The sequence below is a fragment of the Canis lupus genome, chromosome 24 (assembly GCF_003254725.2).
Source record: "Canis lupus dingo isolate Sandy chromosome 24, ASM325472v2, whole genome shotgun sequence".
Lineage (NCBI taxonomy): Eukaryota > Metazoa > Chordata > Mammalia > Carnivora > Canidae > Canis > Canis lupus.
The window spans coordinates 38,951,003-38,975,124 of NC_064266.1; the positions used below are offsets into that span (position 1 = coordinate 38,951,003).

A 24,122-nucleotide genomic window follows, 5' to 3' on the forward strand; every position below is an offset into this window, starting at 1 on the left:
CTACAAATATTTTTGAACACGTCTGTCCTTCTTCTTTCTCTTCTCTGATCACTGTTTCACATGTCTGCCAGTCAGCCCCGTATCCCTGCTGCTCTGGCCCTGACAAGCACCTTATCTAGGTTGGCTGACTTCCGCATGGTCTTAGGATCTGAACAGAGTGCCAGGCATGAATTTAACTTTGCAGCCGGCTCTGATCCGAGGCAATGTCCCTGGCAATAAAATACTCACAGTGTGGGGTGCTGATCTATCAATCCCTCCCCAGGCTCCTGCTTTTTCACCTTCCCGGTTCTAACGCCAGAATCTGTCAGAATTTTATTTTTTTCTCCGACTGCCATCTTTTCTACTTCATTAACTGTCAAATGCATTTCAGGGAACATAACCTAACAAGAAGGTTTGGTTAATGAATGTGAAGTCTTTCAGATGCTCCCCTCAGGTGTCATTCCTGAGGATTTTAGGAAAGCTTTAGGTCATTTTTCAAAAAATAATTTTTCTAAGGCCATATGCAATGAAACAGGGGGGAAATGAATCTATGGGCTACGGCCGCTCTTGCTCCAGTGCCTTGGTGCTAAGCTAGACCTTAAGGGGGAGAAAAAAAAAATCAAGACTCATAGCTTCTTTCTGGAAAGCCCGAGAGTCGTAACAGCAGTATTGACTGCACTCTCTAATGGGCGATTTCACATATCAGACTGCAGGGATGTGCGCTGTGAGAATCACATTTCACATAAAGTAAGGGCATAAAAGAATTTTCTAGCTCACTCAGCGAAGCAAAGTGAGCCTCGCTTTCTAAGCCAGAGGAAATTTCCAAGTGCTTCATCCTCAGTCACCCAGCCGCTTACTGGGAGTCTGCTGGACCCAGGTAGCCCGCCCCTGTCCAAGAGAGAGCGCACGGGCTGCTGCTGCGGGCTCCCTACAAGAATGCAGCTGACAGGCTCACGGAGTTTACAGAGCCAGTCAAACACGACTTCCAACAAAGGCTGATGCTCCTCGCCAGCAGTTTTCAACCAGGGGCAGTTTTGATCCTTAGGGGACAGTTGGCGACGTCTGGAGACATCTTTGGTTGCCACGGCTGTAGGATGCTCCCTGTGTCCAGCATCCTACAAGGCACAGGGGTGCCCCCCCTCCCGCCCCTGCCCCTCAACCATCAACAAAGGCTTATCCAGCTCAACATGCTGCTAACGGTGCCACAGCTGAGAAACCTGTGTGAAATTATGGGCAGATCCCTGAAGGGGCAGGGGGATCAGCCAAGAGAAAGGGGTGGAGAGAGGCCGGGGAGATGTGCAGAGTGGCCTAGGTAAACGCCATGGGAGTTTTGGGGCCTTCGAGCAATGCTGAACTTGCAGGACAAGCATCAGGTTTCTCGTTTGGAGGGCTGGGTGGCTGCGAGAGGCTCACCCAGAGGAGGTGTCTCTGCATCGGACAGTCCCAATTAAAAGACTTGTACTGCCCTTGCTCTTTACAAACAACATCTCCGCTACCCTCAGTCACACGGCCTATTCACCCTTCCCACCGGCCTATATTTGAGATGGAATTATGCCCATTTTCCAGTCAGGGAAATGGCATACAGCACACTCTTACCTACAAAACCGCTGCAATCACCTGATCAGAACGTGCCCTAAGGGGCACCTGGGTGGCTCAGTCGGTGCAGCATCTGCCTTTAGCTCAGGTCTTGATCTCAGGGTCCTGGGACCAAGTCCTACATTGGGGTCCCTGCTCAATGGGGACTCTGCTTCTCCCTCTCCCTCTCCCACTCCCCCTGCTTGTGTGCTCTCTCTCTCTCTCTCTCAAATAAAAAAAATCTTAACCATAAGAGAGAGAGAAGGTGCCCTAAGAGTTACCTGTTGATGTGCATTTCTAGGCTGGTGAATCTGGATGCATATTTCTGTAAGTTCAAGCAGGTTATACATGGCTTATCTGTTTATGTGTAATTATACTCTTTACCGTAGTACATGCAGTTGGCTATGCAGTTCTCTTTTATTATGTTTACTATTGGAAATGAGCAGTGGCACAAAGCGTCTAAAGTTATTTTTAAACCCAAACTCATTTATCTTAGGTTTGGGAGTGCTTTCCGTGGCGTTACCACCCACCTCTCCCAGGAAGTGTGCCTTTCTAATTACGTTTGGGTTACCAAGGATTTTTAATCAGTGCTTACTCTCGTGGCAGGAGTAATCCGCACAATAAATAAGGATCACACTCTGGATGTCCGGAGTCTCTTCTGTATTTTCCCATCTTCTCCTCACACAGGGAGCCAGCTGGTATTTCCTCCAGAACGTATAGAGGGAAGGAAGTCAACGTCAGGGACAAGCAGATAAGGGCTCGCCTTGCAGCCAAATTACTGGCTGCCTGGTATCTGGCGAGTTACTGAACCTCTCTGAGCTGCAGGGTCAACATCTACAAAGCTGGGGTAGCAATATATTTCTCATTGGCGTCTTTGGCAAAGAGTCGATGCAATTAGGCGCACAAAGCCTGGTACGTGGCATACGGGAAATAACTCTTCAAAAACCATTGAGTGTGTTCGTGCATTATCAAGCCTCTAGAAGGTGACACAGGGAATGGGATGCAAAGCACTAATACTATTCCGGCTTAGTGTAAAATTAAACATTTTAATTCAGTCTTCCATAGCTACCTGCACAAATGGGGATGTAGTTTAAACATGCTGCAGAGAGAAACAGAGCAAAATCTGAACTTCACCTTGGAGGGGAGTCCTCGGTATTTGTGTCAGACCCGGCAGCTTCGATTTGAGCGTCAGCTTCCTTTCCTGTAGCACGTCTTCCAGAGCTATCTCCTCAGGTTTGTGGACAGGATGCAGGAGGGCAAAGTGTGTGTTGTCCTTCCCTGGGAGAAGTTGATAGGCTCCTGTCAGAAAGAGGCAAGGGAAATCCAGTGGCTCACTTTGTTCCATCAAATGGGAGCAAAAAAAACAATTGTCACTTGGGCAACGTCTCTTAAGAGCTGGCTCTTTTATCCCTCTGCTTCTGCCTCAGCCTGGGTCTGAGTTGAGCGAGCATGGAACAGAGCTGCAGGTGACCTATGGCCAAGAGATAGCAGGAACAGGAGCTCAGCCTGTGGAAGGGGCTACTGTGTTACCGCGTCCTGAACCATCCCGTCGCAGGTGGGCAGCAGGGCCGAGCACAGTGGCCGGGCAGCCACCGGGATGGCCATCTCCCTCTCCTTCACTGCCTCACTGGGGGACAGAAAGAAAACCATTTCCAGTGCTCCCTTGCTTCTGACCTCGTGCTTTCTCTATTTGAATAATATTTACAGTCTTTTGCCTCTCGCTTCCCCAGCCCCGGGTCCTGTCGGATTCACAGCCCAGGTGCCGAGGCGATGGGGGGCTCCCCCGCGGGCCCCCGACAGTGGGGACAGAGTACCTCCTGCACCCGCATCCCTTCACACGCTCCAATCTGTGCCGGCGGAGGAAAGCAGTTTGGAGTCATGACCCCCCTTTCACGCTCACAAACTCTGCAGAATCTCATCTGTCGTGGCTGTCCTCCAAACGGGAACAGGTCCTTTATGCCACAGATGCAAGTAGCAAAGATTGGGGCGGCTACTTAAAAGCCACCAGGCTTTTCTGTCTGAAACCCCAGTTCCCCCAGTCATGCCTGCGAAAGATAGAAAACCGGTCCCATTTGGTGTTGCATCTTGCCTCGCTTCCACCCCTTTCTTCATTCATACGGGGTCAACAACAACAAATCCCTCCCAAAGATATTTTACCAAGGGAAAACAGTGAAGTAAGAGCCACAACCCACTTATGAGAACTCTTGATAGGTTTTCACCTGATTTTAAGCAACTGATTATAATAAGTACCATTGGAAGGTGCATTGTAACTAGATGGGAAAATGTCAGGGCTTTCTATGAGAGGCGCTGCCTACCCAGACTTCCCACTACAAATGTCAGATTCCTGTTCCAGTCATCTATTGCAGGGGTCCGGAAACTTCTTCTGGACAGGGCTGGAGAGTAAATGGTTCAGTCTTTGTGGAACATGCCATCTCTGCAGCAACTACTCAATTCTGCCCTCAGAGCCAAGAAAGCAGCCATGGACAGTATGTAAATAAATGGCCATAGCTGTGTCTCAATAAAACTTTATTTACAAAAAAACAGATGGTGGGCCAGATTTGTTTGCTGACCCTTGGTTTTTTAGAACCATGCTTGCCAGTGTAGTTTGCTGAACCCTGGTCTATTAGATCTACCCGGGACAAAGGTAAGTCAATATTTCTGAATGATGCAGAGCAATGTAGGTAGTCTAGAATTCTAATCTTCATAAAAACAACATAAGGAATTGAGAATAAAATAAAAATTATATAGAAATGTGTAAATCCTTCACTTAAATATTACTATATTTAATATATGCATATACACTTATATCACATCATACAAAGTATTAAATGACCTTTGAGAAGAACCTGTATAAAGGAAATGGTAAAATCCTTGTGGAGACATCATATCACCTATAAGTTAGGATATTGCCTAAGCTGCTGTAACAAAAAGACACAAAATCTTAGTGGTTTTTCATGATAGAAGTTTATTTCTCTCTCTCACGATACATAACACCTGGCATCCATGTCTGGCTTGTCCATCTACAATCATTAGGAAGAGAGAAAGAGGCAAGGGAAATCACACCCAGTCCTTTTTTGGGGGGGGTTGGGGGGAGGGGAGAGGGTGCATAAACTAAAAGTAGCATACATCACTTCTGCTCACATCCCCTTGTCCAGAATTCACTCACGTGGCCACAACCAAGCTACTAAGGAAGTTGGCAAATGTGGCCTCAAGCTGGACAGCCACATTCTCCACTAAATTCTGGGCATTGCGTTGTCATATAAAGGAGGGAATGGGGAAGAATGTGTGTTTTTATGTCCAGAATTATGTATCACATAATTTTGCTTTGCTTCTTGCATCTGTGCACTTGCACTTGTTCCCCTTCAGAGGAAATCTGCATACACCACAGCAGAAGAGACCTCAGGCTGTGGAGTCAGGCGGCTCTGATGTCCAATCCCGGCTCATTGCTTACTAGCTGGGCATTATTGGGGATTATCTAGCCTTCTTGAAACTTATTTCCTCATCTGTAAAATGAGATTGATGATACCTACTCTTGACTCCCCTTTTTATAAGCTCTGCCTACATCCCAATCATGCTCTTTAGGGAGAGGAATCTCAACAATCAGTTCAACTATTGCTCCAAATCTATCCCATCCACAAGCACCAAGGGAGTGAGTGTTCAGCATTGCACGTTCCTGGGTCCAACAGGAAGAACAGGCCCCACAACTTGGTTTTCTGACCAGCACAGGCTTGAATCCGAAGCAGCAGGGCAAGCAACCATTCTATCACAGAGAAGCTTCCTTGAGTACTCCACTCTCGAGTGTCTGTTAACTAAAATTATTTTTTTTGTGATGTCATCCCATTTTCACTTGTGCAGAACCTTGCCAAACACCTGTGGACCTTTACCCAATGGGGAAATAAATAGATCATGGGTGGCTTGGTCTCTCATGCTGTTTTGCTGTTTTCTTCATTTGTGTGTGTTTGCATGTATCCATGTGTGCACATGTGTGTATGTGTGTGTATTTCTTATCGCAACATCATTAACCCAGGGAAGGAGCCCTGTGGCAATGATATTGGAAGTGGAGTGAGGGAGTACAACCTTACTTGAACTCTGGCTCCATTCGTCATACTTCTTCTTGGCTCAAACCATTTTGCAATCACTGGAATGTAAATCTTGTAGAATTTCTCTCCCTTGTTTTGTCTTTCTCTCCACAAGGTCTCAGTGACTTCAGACATTCCACTTTTGCTAATAGGACCTAATACCTTCTCTAGAACAATAGATCTCCTCCTCTGATCAATACTGCCCTTTCAACACCCACCTTTGCAAGTTGTGGCTAGGATTTAATTGAGGCGGTGCACGTGGAGTTCTTAGAACAAAACCTAATCCAGAGTACATGATGTCATAGGAGTTGGCCACACCACGAACAACAGAGAGTTCAGTTCTAATATTCACTTCCAATTCATCCCCACCAAGAAGTGGGTCAAACCACTATCCAAAAGTAGTGGAATTATCTCGCTCTTTGGCTGAAGTTCCCCATTGTCCAGTCCTCCTGCTCCCATGCCAGAGCAGTCCACACGGAAATATCAGAAGACCAATTACTGATATCAGGGAATTCCCGGACTGCAGTTGTTCAAAGGACACACCTTAAGTGAAAGTCCAGAATGGCTGTGCAACTGGAGAAATAATCATCCCCAGACCTGCTCTGCAAAATGCCTACTGCCAGCTCCTGACTGCACATGGATGGCTTCTCTCTCTGTTTCTGGGAGAAAGCGAGCATCTTTCTCTCTCTCCCTGAACATTTTCTCTCTGCTCAATTGCCTCTCCTAAGGTAGTCAAAGGGAGCTTTATAGTCATCTTTTAGTAAAAAAGAAACTTCCAGATTGAGACTGTCTTCTATTGGGCAAGACCACAAGAATGATGACTCATCCACTGATGTACTGGATGTGTTCCTGGTCTCCGCAGAATTCTGGAGTGCTCCGATTTAACACTTTATGCATAATTGGGTATGTGCTACATTATAATAGCTGAAAATTGATATAAAAATTAGAAAGAGTTGCTGTGAATTTTTAGGTTCGTTACAATAATCCCCAAGCTAATGTTAGAGACTCATTTTTTTTTTTAACAACCTAGTAGGGGCTTCCAGTTTAGCCAAATTCATCGAGACATTCTTTTCTTGTTGTCATTTATTTATTCATTCATTCAGCGCTTTTAATAAAGGCTATTGTTTGCCAGTCACTGTCAAGATAAAATGATGAAGATAAACTAAGCCTTTTTCATCAATTTAAGATTTGTTTTTAGCATACTAGACTTCTGCTTCTCTGTACCAGTAGTTCAGTGCAAAACAGCCATTGCCTTGCTCTCTACCTATGCAAAACGTAGGTACTGTCCCTACTCTCTGTGACGTCTTCCCAAGTTATTGCAGCCGTGAGTGAGCAGAGAACCCTTTATTATCTCGTGCCTAAGCCAACTAAAAACTGCAGGGTGATGGATTACACACAACAGAAATCAATTCTGAATGTCTCAAATTTTAAAAGTAAATGTATTTGGAGTATATCAGGAAGACCCAAAATGGCAAAGTGGTTAGAGGACCCGGTTAGAACCATGGCAATTCAGGAAGAGCCAGGAGGAAAGAATCCAAACCTTCTTCTTTTAGCAGCAACAATCCATCGGAGATAACACCACCAGTGCCTTTTGCTACAGACCCCACTGCTCATGGACACCAGAGCAGCTACTGTGAGCCATTTCAAATGCTCCCACAGCTCTGGATTGAAAACACAGGGCAAGCACCTCTGATTGACCCAGCTTCAATCTTGTGTCTGCTAGAGGGTCGTTGGAGTGAGGTCTAACCGTTTAGATTCCATATGGGAAGTGAGGGCATGGTCTCTCCCGTATTCTGCATGCGATGGAGGATTCCTCCAAGTATAGGAAGGAAATTAGTAGCTGGACCACCAAAGAAATGACAAGGTCTCCTACGATGGTCAAGACTACATTGCAGGAACTTTTCAAAATTATTATTATTGCCTCCTGTTCTCTCATGTTTGTAGCGTTTATTTTCATTAAATGGATTTAGTACTTGTTGCCGACTCTTTGTCCCAACTAAGTTCTTCGAGACGAGAACACTCATTATATTCTGTGCATAACCTCAGAGTGACTCGCTCATAGCTGTGGTGTGTGAAGTAATTTACAACCTAATAAACGCCGGGTATTTATCTTATTGGCCCTTTTTCTAATATTCGGTGCTACCAATAACGGAGAATTTGAGATTTCAGAACAAAATACCAAGACATTTTATGATCATTTAAAATTTTGTCTATTTGACAACATATCCTGTGTTTACTTCTAAACAGGAGGAGAGTGCTTATAATTAGAAACAATAGAACAATTAGGTATCAAATAAATCTTGCATCTGCTGTTTAGCCACTTGAGGGGAAACAATTTTCTTACAAGTAGCAATGGTCAAGAAAGCTATGAAATTTAGGCCAGTTGTCTCAGAAAATAACTTATTAGTTGCTAAGCTACCAGTCCTGAAAGGAACTCAATTAGGAGAGACAAACAAGCTTAACTAGACCCACTCCATTTGAGAGTAGAAAGTTGTAGCTGTCAGGTGATTCTGGTGGATGTGTGGCAGGAAAAATGATTGACAAACTGGTCTTCGCTTGGTATGAAATTTGGCTTTGATTTAGTGAGAGACTGACAGGCTGGTGTCATCGGGAAATGTGGGTTGTGTGTTGGAGGGGCTATTTTGCAACAAAGTGATTGACACGTTACAGAAATTGTCCCATAGATGGAGAAAACCAAATAGAGATTTGTTTTGACAAGCATTTCCTTTTTACCTGTTCATTTTGTATACAGAGAAGAGCGAGGGGGGAAGCCCTCATAAGTGCTAATTGATTTATCCAGTGGCTAGCAGAATGATGATGGCCACGTGGATGCATGTAGAAAGAGCCCTGGGTGGTGAGGAGGTGGGAGGTAGGGATTCCAGGCCAAATTCACCCATGACTGTGCTGTCTGGAGAGATTGAAAGAGCCTTCTGGGGTCTACCTTTGCACCTGCTACACGAGCAGCTGGAACTGAGATTATTTCTATGTTCCGTGTTTAAGATATTTGTTAAGTCGACATATTTTTTTTTCATGGACAAATATTATTTTGCCACATCTTCATTGTCATGCCACAGGCCACGACTGGCCCGTCAGATTATCCCATGCCTAAGCCACAGTCATTGGTTCATGGGTGTGCACATGACCCAAACTGTTCCAACGGGACACTATCCTGGGACTTACATGTATTAGAATTTTAAAAAACAAGCTGCCTTTTCAGTGAGGCTGCTATATTAATAGAATATAAGTCTATAGCAGCCATCTTTCCCATCTCATGGGAATCAGTCACCAGATAAAACACAGGATACCGCATTAAATTAGAATTCCAAGTAAACTAATAATGTTATAGAAGTGTGTCCCCAGTATTGGATGGGATATACTGATTAAAAAAGGATTATTTGTTTTTTTCTGAAGTTCACATTTATCTGGGTGTCCTATATTTTTATTTGCTAAATCTGGCAGCCCACTGTGTAAAACAAAACAAAAAATCTTCTTGGGAATGAAGCTGGTGTAGGCAAAAGTGGGACCAAGAGGAGCAAAGAATGATTTCCAGTGGCATCATTCAAGTATGTGGACCTGGTCATGCCCCAAGCTTGCTGGAGACATCTAGACATGCTTTTCTCAGATCCAAGCAAAAACCCCTTTTTCCTCTTCTGTTAAGCTCATTTGAGTTTGGTTTCTTTCTCTCTAACAACCAGAAAACTCCCTCTCCTCTCCCATTCCATACTTACCCTTCTTCAGCTGTTGGGTGCAGTTCCCAGCAGAAGCAGCATTGTTATATCCCATACAAGGTGAGGCATTTGCTGGAGGTGTGTCATGCTCCCCTCAAATGGTCATTTTCCTTCTTGAATTTCAGTTAATTTTTCTGGTGATTTCCAACCTTCTTCCTCCTGTCTTGACCACTACCATTAGTTTTCCTGAAATTAACAATTATAAGTTGTAAAACACATTTTAAAAGAAATTAGAAGCTGAGAGACAACCGAAAAATTTTTATTGTCACTTGTCCCTCCGCCCAAAAAAAAAAAAAAAAAAAAAAAAACACATTGAATAAACAGCTCTGTTTATTTGTTGCCTTTTTTCAAGGAAGTTGACCAACCATCTTTTTGACCATAGAATTATTTCTGTTGTTTATAAGCTACATTGTCTCAAAAAGGATTTGAAACTGCTCTGAACAGTAAAAAGATTTGGATATTAATCTGTACTTTTAGGGTGTAAGTAACAGAAACCAATTTATTTTGCTGATGCAAGATGCCCATTTATTTTTACAAAGGTAGAGTGTATCTCAGAGAGCATGAAAGACTAGGATACAGCCAATCCTCAGAAAGAGACTGGATTCAGGAACTAGAAAGCCATGTAGGTATGTTTCCTCTCTCATTTGCCCTCTTTTTCTTTCATTTCTACTTCACTTTCTTAACTCTGGACTATAATCACAGAAGACAAGTTTCCTCTGTGCACATCTGTTTGGTGTAATATGGCTGCCCCAGATGTCCCATCATCCGGGTTCTGTGACAGAAACTTGTGTCTCTCAGTGCCAATTCTTGGAAGACAGAATGTGATTGGCTCCTTTGAGTCATGTGTCCTCGCTCAGTCCAATAGAGGACAAATCCCTTGACTGCCAAGGACCCATCCCTGTGGACCACAGCCCATTCCCAGAGTCAAGAGAACCTCTGTGAGCCACCAGTGTGCTAGTTATTAAGCTCTTGTTTCTGAGCTCCAAATCCCTCCTTTAAATCTGCTCTCTGGAGCTGGGGGCTGGGACCCTGCAAATTATGTAGCTCCTTGGCCAACTTGAGATGAAAGGGTGTCTAAAACAGAATTTCAGCTAAAGCCAGCCTGGCCAGACTTGCCTGTGAGAACCAGATGGGTCGTTCAAATGCCTAAGACCAAGAATTCTATGTGGTCCCTTGAATTCCAAGTCTAAACAAGAATCCAAGTATCAGTCTACTGGCTACTAAGGACTGATGGACTAAGAAGAGAAAAAACAAAAAACAAAAGAACAAAAAAACCTCTTTTTCAAGAAAATCTATAAATATGAGCTCTTAAAACCATCTCAAAGTGCCTCTAATGTTGCCACACTCGGAGAATTTTATTTCAAGAAATCACTTCTGTAGGGTTCATTTTTGAGGACTCTAAAGGAAGCAGAGAAATAACTGTATTTGTAGCTTCGGTGTAGGAGACAACACAAGACGGAGTATAATGAAGCCCAAAGCCCTCTGAGCAGGGCTTCTGGGTAAGGACTGGCTGGGGTAAAATCCTGGTGGTGCCATACCCTAGCCCTGTGAAATTCAGTAAATGACATAACCTTGATGTGTCTCTGTTTGTTCCTCAGCAAAGTTGAGCTGACAAATGTAGCTGCCAGATACAGTTGTGAAGGTCGGATGGGGCGGTCCATTCAAAGTGGTGAGCCAACTCGGCCTGGCCTGGTCTTAGGCCTAGACTAAAGTAAATACTCATTAAATGTCCACGTTATCCTACTTCTCCTTACTGGTCTTTTGAGTCTTGAGGTCTTTTGAATTTTATCTCAGAGGCTATGGGGAACCATTAGAAGGAATTAAGCTGTCTACACTAGATTCCGACTTTGCACTGAGCAACTAGGACCCAGAGGAAAAAGAAATGATGTGGACACTCTAAGCACAGAGCTCAACAAAGTATGATGACTTTGGCCATAAGTGCTGCTTTATGGCTATCTGTAAAGCTGCCCATCAAAACGCTCCTGACAGATGACCCGCAGTAATGAGAGTATGAAGGGAGCAGCATTGCAGAACATTCCACCTGACGGGGACACAGATCATGGGAAGGGCATTCTCATAAAGCACAGAGTGGCTTTCTATTCTGTCCTCCTCCTGTTTATCCTCTGGCCCAGCCCAGCTACTTGTGGTCTTGCCTCTCAGCTTCTAGCTCCCCATTCATTCATTCCTGTTTTAATTTACTCATGTATTCATTCAACTATCCATTCATCAATTTTTAAATAACTCATATAGCAAATATTTATTGGGCTAATAACAAGATTAGATTTATGGTGTTCTTTCAATATGGTAGACTCCTTGATAAGTATAATAACGCTAATAATCACAGCAGCAACATTTATTGAGCACTTATTCTGTGTCAAGCATCATGATAAATGTTGTACATGAATTATTTCATTCTATCTTCACAAAAGTTGTCTAAGCCAAGATGCTATTATTAACAGTATTTTTAAGGGTTGGGTAAAGGGGAATTTAGGGAGTTTAGGTAAATTGTCCGAAGTCACATAGCTAGTGAATTATAGAGCCAGGGTTCAAAATCATGCCTGTGTTGTGTAACACATGTTCTTAACTACTACTTGGGGCAGCCTCACCAGAGCTAAAATACCAGTGTTTATAAGTCTTGCTCAGTAATTAATTCCTAGGGAAGGTGGTACTTGATGCGTGTTGTAAAGTGTGGACAAGGAGACTAGTAGGAAAATGATTTAAGAAGGTAGGGTATCCATTTGAAAACAACACACCAAACAAAATAGTGAAGGAGAAACCCACAGCATGACCCCATTCTCCCAGCATAACTCATTGAAAAGGCATTAACGTGTCATCATCAATTTGACAAAACCAAAATTTGAGTTAAAAGCCTTTCCATTGAAAAATGACAGGAAATCCAACTCAAACTGGTTTGAAGAAGGTCGTGTATAAACTTACATCACTGAAAAGGCTGGGGACAAGACTAGCTTCAGGTTCAGTTTGCTCCAGTGTTACCAAGGACCAGCTTTGTTTCCTTTCACATTTCCTTTCTGCCTTGCACAGAATCAGCTACTTCCTCAGGCCTCAGATGGGTTCCCATTGGCAGTTCCATGGTCCTCCACTTTAGTAGTAAACAGGCTGTTCATATCTTTGTATCTTCACGCTATGCAGATGATAGAAGTCCTGGAAAACTTCTCTGCAGGTTCTGACTGGGTTTCTGTCGTATGGACCAAATCATGGCATATGATGGGATAAGATTATTGGCTTTAACCAGTCAGGGTCTACCCGGTAAGCTGGGGCAAGGGTCAATAGTACAAAAACATCATGGTTGATCATGGGAAACAAACTCCAAGAGGTGTTATCTGAAAGAGAAAGACAAACATAAGTTAGCCAAAATAACTGGGGTCCACTACACCAAACAATTCAGGTGCTTTGTTTAAGAATTAAAGACTTTCTAATTAATTAATTTGTTTATTAATTAATTAAGGGACAACATGAGCAGGGGGAGGGACAGAAGGAGAAGGACAGAGAATCTCAAGCAGACTCCCTACTGAGCACATTGCCCAGAGCAGGGCTCGATCTCATGACCCTGAGATCAGGATCTGAGTGGAAACCAAGAATCTGACGCTCAACTGACTGCACCACCCAGGCACCCCTTTGTTTAGCAATTTAACCCCCAAAAGCATCTTCCTGAAGCATATAGTGGCTCAACGTAGGATTGCCCCTAAGTTGGAAATCTTGTTTTATTCATTATCATCTTGGAAGCATCTTTTATGCTCCGTGCAATAGTATTTCTTTAACATGAGAAAATGTAGTCCTATCTTCTTCCCAAAGTGCCTCAGAATTCCCAACTTTTTAAATGTCTGGAGCAGAATTATCTTCAGTATTCTCTTTTATAGCAGCTTTGTCTCCTGCCTAAACAAAAGGTCTCAACAGGCAACATTTCAGTATTAAAATCAGATTGAAGACAATGTTTCTTAACAGGGGTGTATCTCTCTTGCAATCCTCTCTGTGTTGTTGATTGGGCAAACGTGTTTGGCATGTGTAAATTGTTGTGATCACTTCTCCTTTTGTGACATTTTGGGAAGGGGGAAAAAAACGGCATGGCTCTGGTAGATGACACAGTTTGCTACGGCAGCAATATAAAAATTTGAAATTCTTAAACAATTTAGCATTTCCCCTTCCAGCCACATTATCTATCACAGAGAAGTGATATTCTGGGGGACTCAAGCCAATCAGAGGAGAGGAGTGTAATTTTTTACAAAACAAATGTATGTATAAATTATCACTCTCTTCTCTCCTCTCCATAAATAGCGGCACTAATAGATCCATAGCGTGAGATGCGGGAAGAGATGCCATGTCCTACAACAATTCATCTTGTCCGGGAAAGGCAGAGTCGAAAAATCCGATCAGTTAAGATGCACAGCTCAACTTCACCATTGTCCAGCATCTTCCAACCCCCGTGGTTGAAGGAGCGTGTGCTTTTTGTCTAGAAGAGGGTGTGGGTGTGTGTGTGAGAGAGATTTAGATTGTAAAGCATGATTTACATGATTGAGACACAAATATGGTTTACTTGGTTTGTACAGAATTTATAAAATCAGAAACTCACTCCATAGAAGTTCTAATTATTGTTTTCTAGAGATCTAGAGATATTTCCCAAGAGGGAAAACAATAGACTGGAATCATATACGGGTTTTGTAGAGAGGTTGTCTCCTCTGGACAGGGCATAAGCTCTCCCATATGCCTCAGTCTCCATCACTCCGGTTCCCTAGATCCGATGCCTTCCAGGTTGGTACTTTCCTGAGTTCATGGACCTTAATATAATGAGTGCAACATGGGTCAATAATCCAATGACTTTTCAATCCAATGCTCTTTAAAAATGTGTCCAAGATATAGTTAGTGAGGGTAGGGAGGATCTGATTTTCTTTTCTTTTAAGACTTTTTTTTTCTTTTAAGACTTTTTTTTCAGATTCAGAACTACTTACCATTTACTTGCATTAGTTGAAACAGAGTCAATATTCTTTTTACAAAGTCAGACAAAACCTATCCAACTTTTCTTCAGTTTTAGTTTTTCTTTGGCATTCTTTTGTGACTTTTGTGAACCAAGCGACTTCTTGGGAGGTATATTAAAAGGTTTAATATTCGCAATATAAATCACATCCCTTGTAAGTCACAGCACACCACACATTATGTGGTTCTGGAATTTCTGCTAACCTCAACTGCCATCTTTGAGCTAACTACAAATGCAGTGCATGTTAGCTACAAAAATCCTCACCAAAAATATTACAGGGCTAACAAATGTCCCTTTTTTTTTTTTGTATATTCGCCTGTCTCACTGCATAGTGGTCTATTTTCTCGACAGAGGAAGGCAAATGTTTATTTTCCCGTCTTCTCCCGTTAAATTCGTTGTAGATTAGCACCCTGGGCAGCTGTCCAGGGGACCCACCCCTCAATTCCATTTGTGGGAGGAAGGGAAGACATGATAGAGGAATCGCTGAGTCACAGAATGTGTGAGCTTAAAGACCTGGCATTGGGAAATCTGGAAAGGAGAATTTCGAGAGACTTTCCATATTTTAGTAAGTGCATTACAAACTACTTTCAACTGCCTGTTTTTACTCCATACTCAGTATGCATATCTAATTCCGGAATCAACAAGTGAGGTATGGCCCTTAGGCCAATCTAGCCAGCTGCCTGTTTTTGTAAATAAAGTTTTCTTGGCACACAGCCACGCCCACTCATTTCCATATCATCTATTGTTGCTGTTGCATTACAACAGCAGAACTGAGTAGCTGTAGCAGAGGCCCACAAGGCTCCCCTAAACCTGAAATGTTTGCTGTGTGGTCCCTTAAGAAATTTGTCAACCTCTGATCTACTTCTCTAACATGGTAGAAAAAATGCTGTTACTTGTTAACTGCAGTTTCTTTGAATAATCAGTTCCCCTGATATAAACCCTCCTACTTCTTCGAGACACCTGTGACACTCAGACTTATTATGTCGCTGGACATTTTCATTCCCTAAGCTGCTTGGGGCACCCCTTGGATCTGACTGTATCAATTAGGAATGCATGCAACTGCAAGGAACTTCTAGGATACTTTTACCTGTGGCTTAAACAATGAAGATGTGAATGGTCTTACCTAACAAGAAAGAAGCCTGGATGCCTATGAGTCTAGGTTTGATGTAGAGACTCCAGGATGGTACAAACTGTCATGGCCCCACACTGTGACACTCCCCCCTGCTCCCCTGTGCTCAGCTTGCTGACTCTATGCATGTTACCCCACGGTTGCAAATTTTTGCCTCAGCTCCAGGTATCCCCTGGGTAACATACCTCGTTCCAAGCAGGGGAGAAGGGACATGAGCGCAAAGCATTTTTCTACTGAGGTGCTGGCTTTTTAACCCAGAAAGCAAACCACCAACAGACACCCACCTCCCATTATATTTCATTGAACACAGTGGATCTCATGCCTTCCTATCTGTCTCATTGACATAATCCCAATGCCAGAACAAAATGGGAAGGTAGCGGATATTCAATAAAAGTGTGTTAAATGGTAGATGGACATATTCATGCTAAATGGATGGATTATAGACTAGATCTTTTAAATTTAGTTTAATTTGGTGCCCACCATGGGCAGGAGAAGAGAGCAAGTGTGTGTGTGAGGGGGGATCCTTGGTAGTAAAAACATTGTGGACTATCACTTTATCTCAACCTCTTCATTTTACAAATGGGGAGAGTGAGACCAAAGAGTAGAAGGTTAGATAGGATAGTGAATTTTTAGTTTCTGATTTTTCAGCACCCATGCCTCACCGTCTCAGTAACAACTCCTTAATTTGTCTTCGAAGAACCAGCTCTTTCAAACAGCGTGATTTTTAGTGAGGCAGGTGGCATCCCTGGTCCCAAGAGAGAGGGTCAGCACTATTTCATTCCCATGACCTCAGTGATTGGTCCGGAGATGGACACATGTCCCAAGGTCATTCAGCTGGAATTAGTGCACAGCTTTCCAGGAAAAAGAACACCGGCCTGAGGTTGCTGGAGGTCCATGCGGGAAGCACCAGGCTGACAGGGAAGCCCACACAGAAGGAAAACTGGGGACACCTGTGGGGTCATTGATGAGCACCTGGATATAGCTGTTCCTGAAGTACATGTTTTAACTCCAGGACTCCTTCAACAGACAACAGAAAACTGAACTTACATGGTTCTAAGCCATAAAAGGGATTGTTTTTTATCCATTTAACTGTAAGTCCAGAAGCAGGAATAATTCATTCAAGAGCATGTGATCCAGTACGTGGATGGTGTCATCTAGAACCTAGTTTATTTGCTTGTTTGTTTTTTCCATCTCTCTACTACATTCTTGTCACCTCGTAAGATACTAATTTATTATCTTTTTTAAAAATTTTATCTTGCTCCTCTCATTAGAGAATGAGGTTCATGAGAGCATGGATCTGGATCTGTGCACCCCCAACCCCCATATCTCTAAGGTCACTTGCTCCATAATATGTACTCAGCAAATATTTCCTGAATGAATGAATGAGTGAATGAATACACAGATAAATAGTGTCTTCCTATGTCAGAAGAGGAAGGGTCATCAAAGATTAGCAGGGCCATCCTCTACAGAGAGCCCTAACATCCCCAGCTCCTGTTAGAAGTCTCACATGCTCTCTATTCCTCTGCCCTGCATCATGGCAGTAGGAATGGTCAACCTTCCACAACCAGTTTCTACCTCTGTCCGTGATATGACTTAGGACCCTCAGGTCACCCATTTTCTTCATGGTCCTTGATGTGACTCTTGCCTGTGTGTTTGAACTCCATTTGCGATGAAATGCGGAAGGTACCAATGACCCCTTGCTGGATTACTCTACCTACTAAGGGACTTTGGGCTTTATCCTGGTTCTATGCTAGCATCCTCTGCCTCCATTCACATCTCTCACCAGGTGCCTCTGGAGGTCTCTCTCCTGTGTTCCCAAATCCTACAATGTCCACCAGAGCCCATCCTCTTCTGACTCTAGAGGGGAGCTTATACCAGTGGTCCCCTGGGCTGGCTGTAAGAGACTCACTTGGGCAGTGGGAAAGGCTGGATCTTAGACATTCAATGGAGACATATCTAGGATCTTCTGATGTCCAGGTGGGCTGTCTTTTGAGAATCCTCTCAGATCAGAGACTGAGGAGACACTGCTCCTCTTAGGCACAGATGGCATCCAGGTGTGGCTTACTCTGCTGGGCTCCATCTTGGAATTCCTAATGAATTCCCCAGCTGGAGAGGGTCACAGGCCTTGCATTCTCCTGCACCCCAGCAGGACTGCTCAGGGTCTTGGTGGTTAAGTGGGGATGATATAAGTGCTTGGTGCTCATCCTAAAAGTGTTCCTGAAATCCTTCCCTTCTAGGGTATGGCAAACCGTTTTGTACAGTGAACACCATGGGTCAGGATATTTAATTCAAACAGGAAGCTATCCAAACCATTATGCACCATGAATTCAAATATCAACTATTAATTCAAAAGTTTGAAAAATAGAGGAGGGGCATCTGGGTAGCTCAGCTGATCAAGCATCTAACTCTTGATTCAGCTCAGGTCATGATCTTGGGGTCGAGCCCTGTGTGGGGCTCTGTACTGAGGGTGGAGGCTGCTTAAGATTCTTTCTCTCCCTCTCTGCCCCCGTTGCCCCCACTCCTTCTCATTCTCTCTCTCTCTCTCTCTCACACACAGACACAAAGTTTCATAATAGGAAATTTGAAGTCACATAGGGGTTTAAGAGTACATTTTTTCATTTATTCAAATTTTTATTTTTTTTCATTTATTCAAATTTTTAAATTTGAAAGCTCACCCCGTCATTTACTCATTGTAAAACCCTGAGCAAATTAATGCAGCCAATCATTCTCAAATGTGGTCCCCAGCAACAGCAGCATCACTTAGGAACTTAGTAAAATGAAAACCAAGGGGTCCCCACCCCAGGTCTACTGAATCAGAGACTCTGTGGAGGGGACCCAGCAAGCTCTGTTTTATTTAACAAGCTCTGCAGGGAATTCTGATGCACCTCACACAGTTTGAGGACCATTGTCTTAAACAATCCAATCTGAGTTTCCTTATATGTAAAACAGGAGTGATAATACTTGGCCTCAAAAACCTTTTCGTAAGGATCAAATTCAGATTTTGCATGTAAAGAATTTAGCACAGTGTCTGGCACTTAGTATGCACTCAATATATGACAGCTACAATTAATGTTATTATAATTATTGGATTTCTTTTCTGGGTGGCCAATGAATCAGTCTATGTCTCTGCGTGTCTACCTGTGAAATAGTAAAGAGTGAAGATATTTTAACATTAATCATTATAACAATAGCTAATTTATTGAGCTCCTACCCTGGCCCAGGCACTTGGCTAATCACTCCGCAAACACTGCATTCAATCCTCATTTAAAAATTTGCTAAGAGACGGTGCTGTTGTTGTCCAACTTTTACAGGTAAGGAAACAGCTTAAGTAACTTGCCCAGAATAACACAGGGAGCGAGCGGAAGAGCCAGAAAAAGAATTTAGAGCGTGAGTCTCCAGAGCCTGGATTAGTTGGGTACATCACCAACTGCCACTCCAAAGGAGTTTGCAAAAGGAACTATGGAAGGGGCTCTTTTCATACCGACCGTGTTATTTTGAAAATCTGATGTTCCCTGTAACATATACACTCAGATGATAGCTATTAATTAATTATAGAAGAATACCCTCAATCAAATTTTTGCTTGAAGTGGATTTTTGGAGTTTTAAGAGGCCAGGGGCAAAGGAGACCCCGTGCTTGGCCTCCCTGAAGTCCTCCGTGATTCCCCATTTCTACCAAGCCAATTGGTCATGCAGCCACGATGGGGGACAATTTGCCTTTGAGAGAACTAAGGACAGCCTGGCATCTGTCACCAGTTTAGGGCACCGACTACCTGAGCCCAAAGAATACATTCCAATGTCTGTTAAATAAGAGAATCCACTGGGGAAAAAAAAAAAAAAAGAAAAAAAAAAAAAAAGAAAGCTTCCTTTGCCTACAGAAGGCAAAGCTTCAGGTGACAATTGGTAGGAGGAACTGTGGAAGTGTGGCTCGAAATTATCAGGAAGTATGGGTTCCCAGCTGTACCTACTAATACGGGTTTGGGGTGCAACGATAAGGGCCGAATTTCTACCATTTTTCAACGCAGCACAAACTTCAGGCACATAAAATACCAGTGACATCCTACGGAACACTTTTACGATGGGTAAAATTATATATGGATCAAAAGAACTTCAGAACAGGCTGCCGAATTTGTAAAATAAACATATTGCAACACCCCTCAACATGATGTTTCAGGGTAAAATACACGTTTATCCGGTGCAGGGCTCGTTTCGTCGAAGGGTACAAACAGGCCGGGAACAAAACCCTGCAGGTTCTCTTCCTGAAGCGCAGCTAAACTTTGTGCCTCATTCGAGAGTTTCTGCCCAAACCTTCAAAGCTGGACCTCAGAGATATTACAAGACGTTTGGTTTTAATGGAAAACTTCCCTGCGTCCCTAACATGACAGTATCAACAATAGCACCACCGAGCAAACACGAGTTTTGGCTTCTGCCTTTTATTTTATTTTATTTTTTTTCCCCCTCCTTTTAGCTCCACCCCGGCTAGCTCTTGAAAGGCCTTCTGTTCTGTCAGCCATAATGACATCTGCTGGCGGAGACAGGAAGTCATAAATCTGGAGGTCCCCTCTCAACCAAACCTTGTTAATGCTGCCATTTATCACAGGGGCTGGGGTGCCATCTCTGGAGGGCTGGACGCAGAGAGTCCATTTTCTCCCATACCCCTTTCCCAGGAGAGCAACCATTTTAAAAAAACAAGCCACTTTCTCATCTCACATTCGCAGACCTGGAAGTCAGGCAGAGGCAGGCCCCACCGTCAGCGCGCAGCTCTTGGAAGGAAGCCACGATTCCAGGCAACAATAGACTCGAGTTGATGTTTGGGGACTGAAGCAAGGCAGTTCGCACCAAGCTCTGTCCTTCCTCGTTTGAAATCGGCCCCAAACTGCCTCAAAGAGAGGAGTGGGGATTTCCTTCCTCTGAGCTTTCTGCCTCCATGAACATCTTTAAGGGTAAAACTTGCTCTGGGGTGGGGGTGGGGGTAGGGGGGGCGGTCAAGAGGATTACTTAAGCTTAGGGCTACTTTGGTTCCAAACTAATTTAGGGCGATGTTAGGTTTATTTCGTAGGAGTTCATTGTGTCCTAAGCCTTGATTCAAGACCCGCGCCTGCACGAGATACATTCTGGCCTCTGCTGCTCAAAGTTCGGTCCCTGGGCCAGAAGCACAGCATCGTCTGTTACTGCTGGTTAGCAATGCAGACTGGCAGGCACCCCCCTAGACCCACCGGATGAGGGTCTGGTGTTTTAAAGCAGACCTCCAAGTGACTCCTACGTATGTTACCATTTCTGAGGCTGCGCCGCACACCGGGGTTCTCGACCTTGGCCCTCTTGACAATTTGGGCTGGATCAGTTTTTGTTTGCAAGGGCCTTTTCCTGGGCACTGTAGGGCCTTAGGGAGCATCCCTGGCCTCTACCCACTAGATCCCAGTAGCAACCCCCTGACTGTGAACCAAAACTGACTCTAGACATTGTCAAGCATCCCCTGGGAGGAAAAATCACCCCTGTTGGACACGGAGCAACTCAAAAAGTGGGGTCAGTGGACGCCCAGCACCGGTGCCGTCTAGGAGCTTCTGAGACATACATGTTCTCAAACGCGGCCTAGACTTAACTGAGGCAGGGTCTCTCAAGATGGAGCTCAGGAACCTGTTCTTACTCTGTAGGAGAGACTATGCAGGCTAAAGTTGAAAAAGTCGGAAGCTGCAGAGTAGGAACAGGGAAAAGTAATGGGATAATTAGACAACGTGTGATGTGACCACAGCTTTACCGAGAGTGAGTAGTGCAGGGTGGTTAAGTATTCGAGTTAGAGGGGTTGAACCACCTTCCCCGTGTGGTGTCTCCATAACCTTGAGTAAGTTACCGACCCTCCCTGTGCCTCAGTTTCCTCATATGTAAAATGGACACAACAAAAGCAATTTACCTCATGGGATTGTTTTAAGGGATTCATAAACCCATATTGTAAAGTGCTTACAACAGTGCCTAATACCAAGTGCTTCATAAATGCTAGCTCTGTGGTCATTACTACAACTTGCCTTTCTTTCCCCAGAGTCTTATGTTCCCTAAGAGCCACACAGATGCTTTATGTCCATACCCAGCCCAGTGCCTGGCCTGGGGCAGATGGATGCTTAATGAACTTTAGTGGGAAAAGAGGACAGGCCTATGGGGGGAAGAGGGCAGTGGCTGGAGCTCTCTGCTACCAGTGGTTTGGATTTATGCTCCACTACCTTCACACATTCTGCAGGAGGATCTGACCTCCCCTCGCTGGCTTCTGCAAACTGGTGCCCTTGCACAAGTAGAGGACTGAGCTGAGATTTGTTTTATCCCTCAGTACAGATTAGATTACACCTCAGATCTATCTGAAAGCACTCTGTAAACAATAGTCAATCAACAAATACTTATAATGAAAAAGCTTAAAATGTAGGAGTGCTAGCTACCTGCCAGGTATCATGCTATGGATTGTACAATAGGTCAAAATTCCTCTCTGTGCCCCTAATGGAAACCGGTGGTATGTGCAATCATCCCCATTTCACAGATGGGAAAGCTAAGGCTCAGAGAGGCTACGTAACTTGTCCAAGGTCGTAATCTCAGTAAGCAGTGGAAATATTTTTTTAAATGCAGCTCTGGGATGCCTGGGGGACTCAGCAGGTTAAATGTCCAAATCTTGATTTTAGCGCAGGTCATGATCTCAGGGTCCTGAGATCAAGCCCCGCATCCGGCTCTGTGCTGGGCGTGGAGTGTGCTTGAGCATTCTCTCTCTCTGCTTTCCCCTCTGCCCCTCATCCTCACTTCATGTGCATGAGCTCACCCTCTCTCAAATAAATAAATAAATAAATAAATAAATAAATAAATAAATAAATAAAATAAAATGCAGGTTGGTCAAATCTATACCTATCTTTCTTCCTGGACCCCAACCTGGCCTGATGCCCTGCCCATTTCTTCATACCCCAGCACCTGGGGCTCTTGGCCTGCAGAGAAGGCTGAGAGCGGCCCCCATCCGATGACTGGCAGGTGCTGATGGATAAGTACCCCAGCTCGCAGCTCTCTCGCTCTTCAGGAGGGATATCTCAGAAGCGCGTAAGGTCCACTGACTCCCAGCATCACCCAGCAGGATTCATTCCATCACCCACAGAGATCGCCTGCTGGATAACACACCACATGTTGATAGCTTTCCCTTACCGTGCTCACTTCCCTACTTTCTTACTAGAGTTTTCTAACATCATGTCCCAAACAAACTACTTGCTTTCAAATCTTTATCTCAGGGTCTGCTTCTCGGGAAACCAGAAGCAAGACACGCAAGCCTTCTCAAGAGAGGATTTGCAACCGCCTTGAACTCTTCGACCATTGTAAGCCCGTGGGCTCCTTCGCCCTGTTGGCCTCCCCAGCAATGGTTAAGGAGAGGAGACGAGCTGTATTGATGGGTGAAAACGCATCCAGGACAAGTCACTTTGACATAATCCTAGCAAGCAGGGGGAGAATCTCATGAAATTTTCAGGACAATAGGATGCCTAATGCCTAATCATAATAGATAAGACATGCTCCGGATGAGACAGAAAGGTGTTCTCAGAGCGAATTATATCATTCTCTATTTGCTTCTGAAAGTTGAGGGGTACCTTTGGGCACACGGTTCTAATGAGTTCAGGAAGGAGAGCTTGATGCACAGTTGAGGTGGCATAAAATATACCAGAGCCCAGAACTTAAAGGCTGCTCGTCACATGGTTTCCAGGCTGTTCCGGTCCTTACATTCACTTAATGTCTTCCTGTGGTTAATCAAGTCGAGCAATGGATTACTGGGCCAGCGACGCGGTCTGGATTCTTCGGTGGCAGCAAAATACTGTCACCAACAGCAAGTAGCCACCTCCAAGGGAGAAATGTGATGTATGTTAAATTGAACAGCTCCTGTATCCCCAGCCTGCCCTCTCAGCAATCGGATGGTTTAAAATATACATAGTGCCTAATTGCTGTTGTGAAATTCTACACCTAGTCAAATCCAAAGAGTTTTTAAAGAGACCCCCAAAGACTTTTGGAGGATTTATTCTTAAGAGCAAGCTTGTCAGTGCCTGAGTGTCTCTGGACTTTATTGTCATGTACTGTAACTGTGTCCAGAGAGCAAATTCCCACCAAGTGGAAGCCGAGAGGTTCTCTTCTGTGTTGGTTGAACAAACCCACTCTACTGGACTAGCTATCTTGGGATGTAAGTAAACGAACTAGCATTTATCGATGACAAAGAAAAAAACTCATATTTGGTGTTAGGACCCACGATGTCTCCATGATCCAGTCACGCCCTACACCTCCCCTACATCATTTCTGCTCCCCTCTCCCTGCTTAGCTCTGGAAACCTGGACACTGACTGCTACGTCCTTTGTGTTCTGGAAGCACAGAAGTCTCTTCCGAGTTCAGGCCTTGGCTCCTGGTGGGCTGCCTCTTGTACTCCAGATCTCTGTTTCAATGTTCCCTTCTCAGAAAGGCTTTCTGAGACTCTCACCCGAAAATAGGCCTGCCCCCGCCCCTTACGCTCTATCCCAACACCCTACCTCGTTTTCTTCCTATCGCTCTCGTGATCCATCTGGTACGTCCTCTTGTCTGGTCCTCCCCCACCCTCAACATGACGCTGTACCAGGTGTCGTGGGAAGGGAGAAAATAACCCAAGATTGCCACCT

At 44.2% G+C, this 24,122-nt stretch overlaps 1 long non-coding RNA gene across 2 annotated transcripts in view; it reads right to left on the reverse strand.

The window, feature by feature from the left end:
- LOC112674131 (uncharacterized) overlaps window positions 1-24,122 on the reverse strand; it is a 99,623-nt gene that overhangs the window by 69,164 nt on the left and 6,337 nt on the right. The window contains exons 2-4 of one of the 2 annotated variants that reach the window (XR_007405669.1): window positions 12,299-12,702; window positions 9,362-9,547; window positions 2,689-2,853 (exon numbers count right to left, since the gene is read on the reverse strand). This is a non-coding gene — a long non-coding RNA (uncharacterized LOC112674131). Of the gene's footprint in view, window positions 1-2,580; window positions 2,854-9,361; window positions 9,548-12,298; window positions 12,703-24,122 lie in introns of those variants that run through there. The other variant, XR_003145238.3, reaches the window with a different exon arrangement.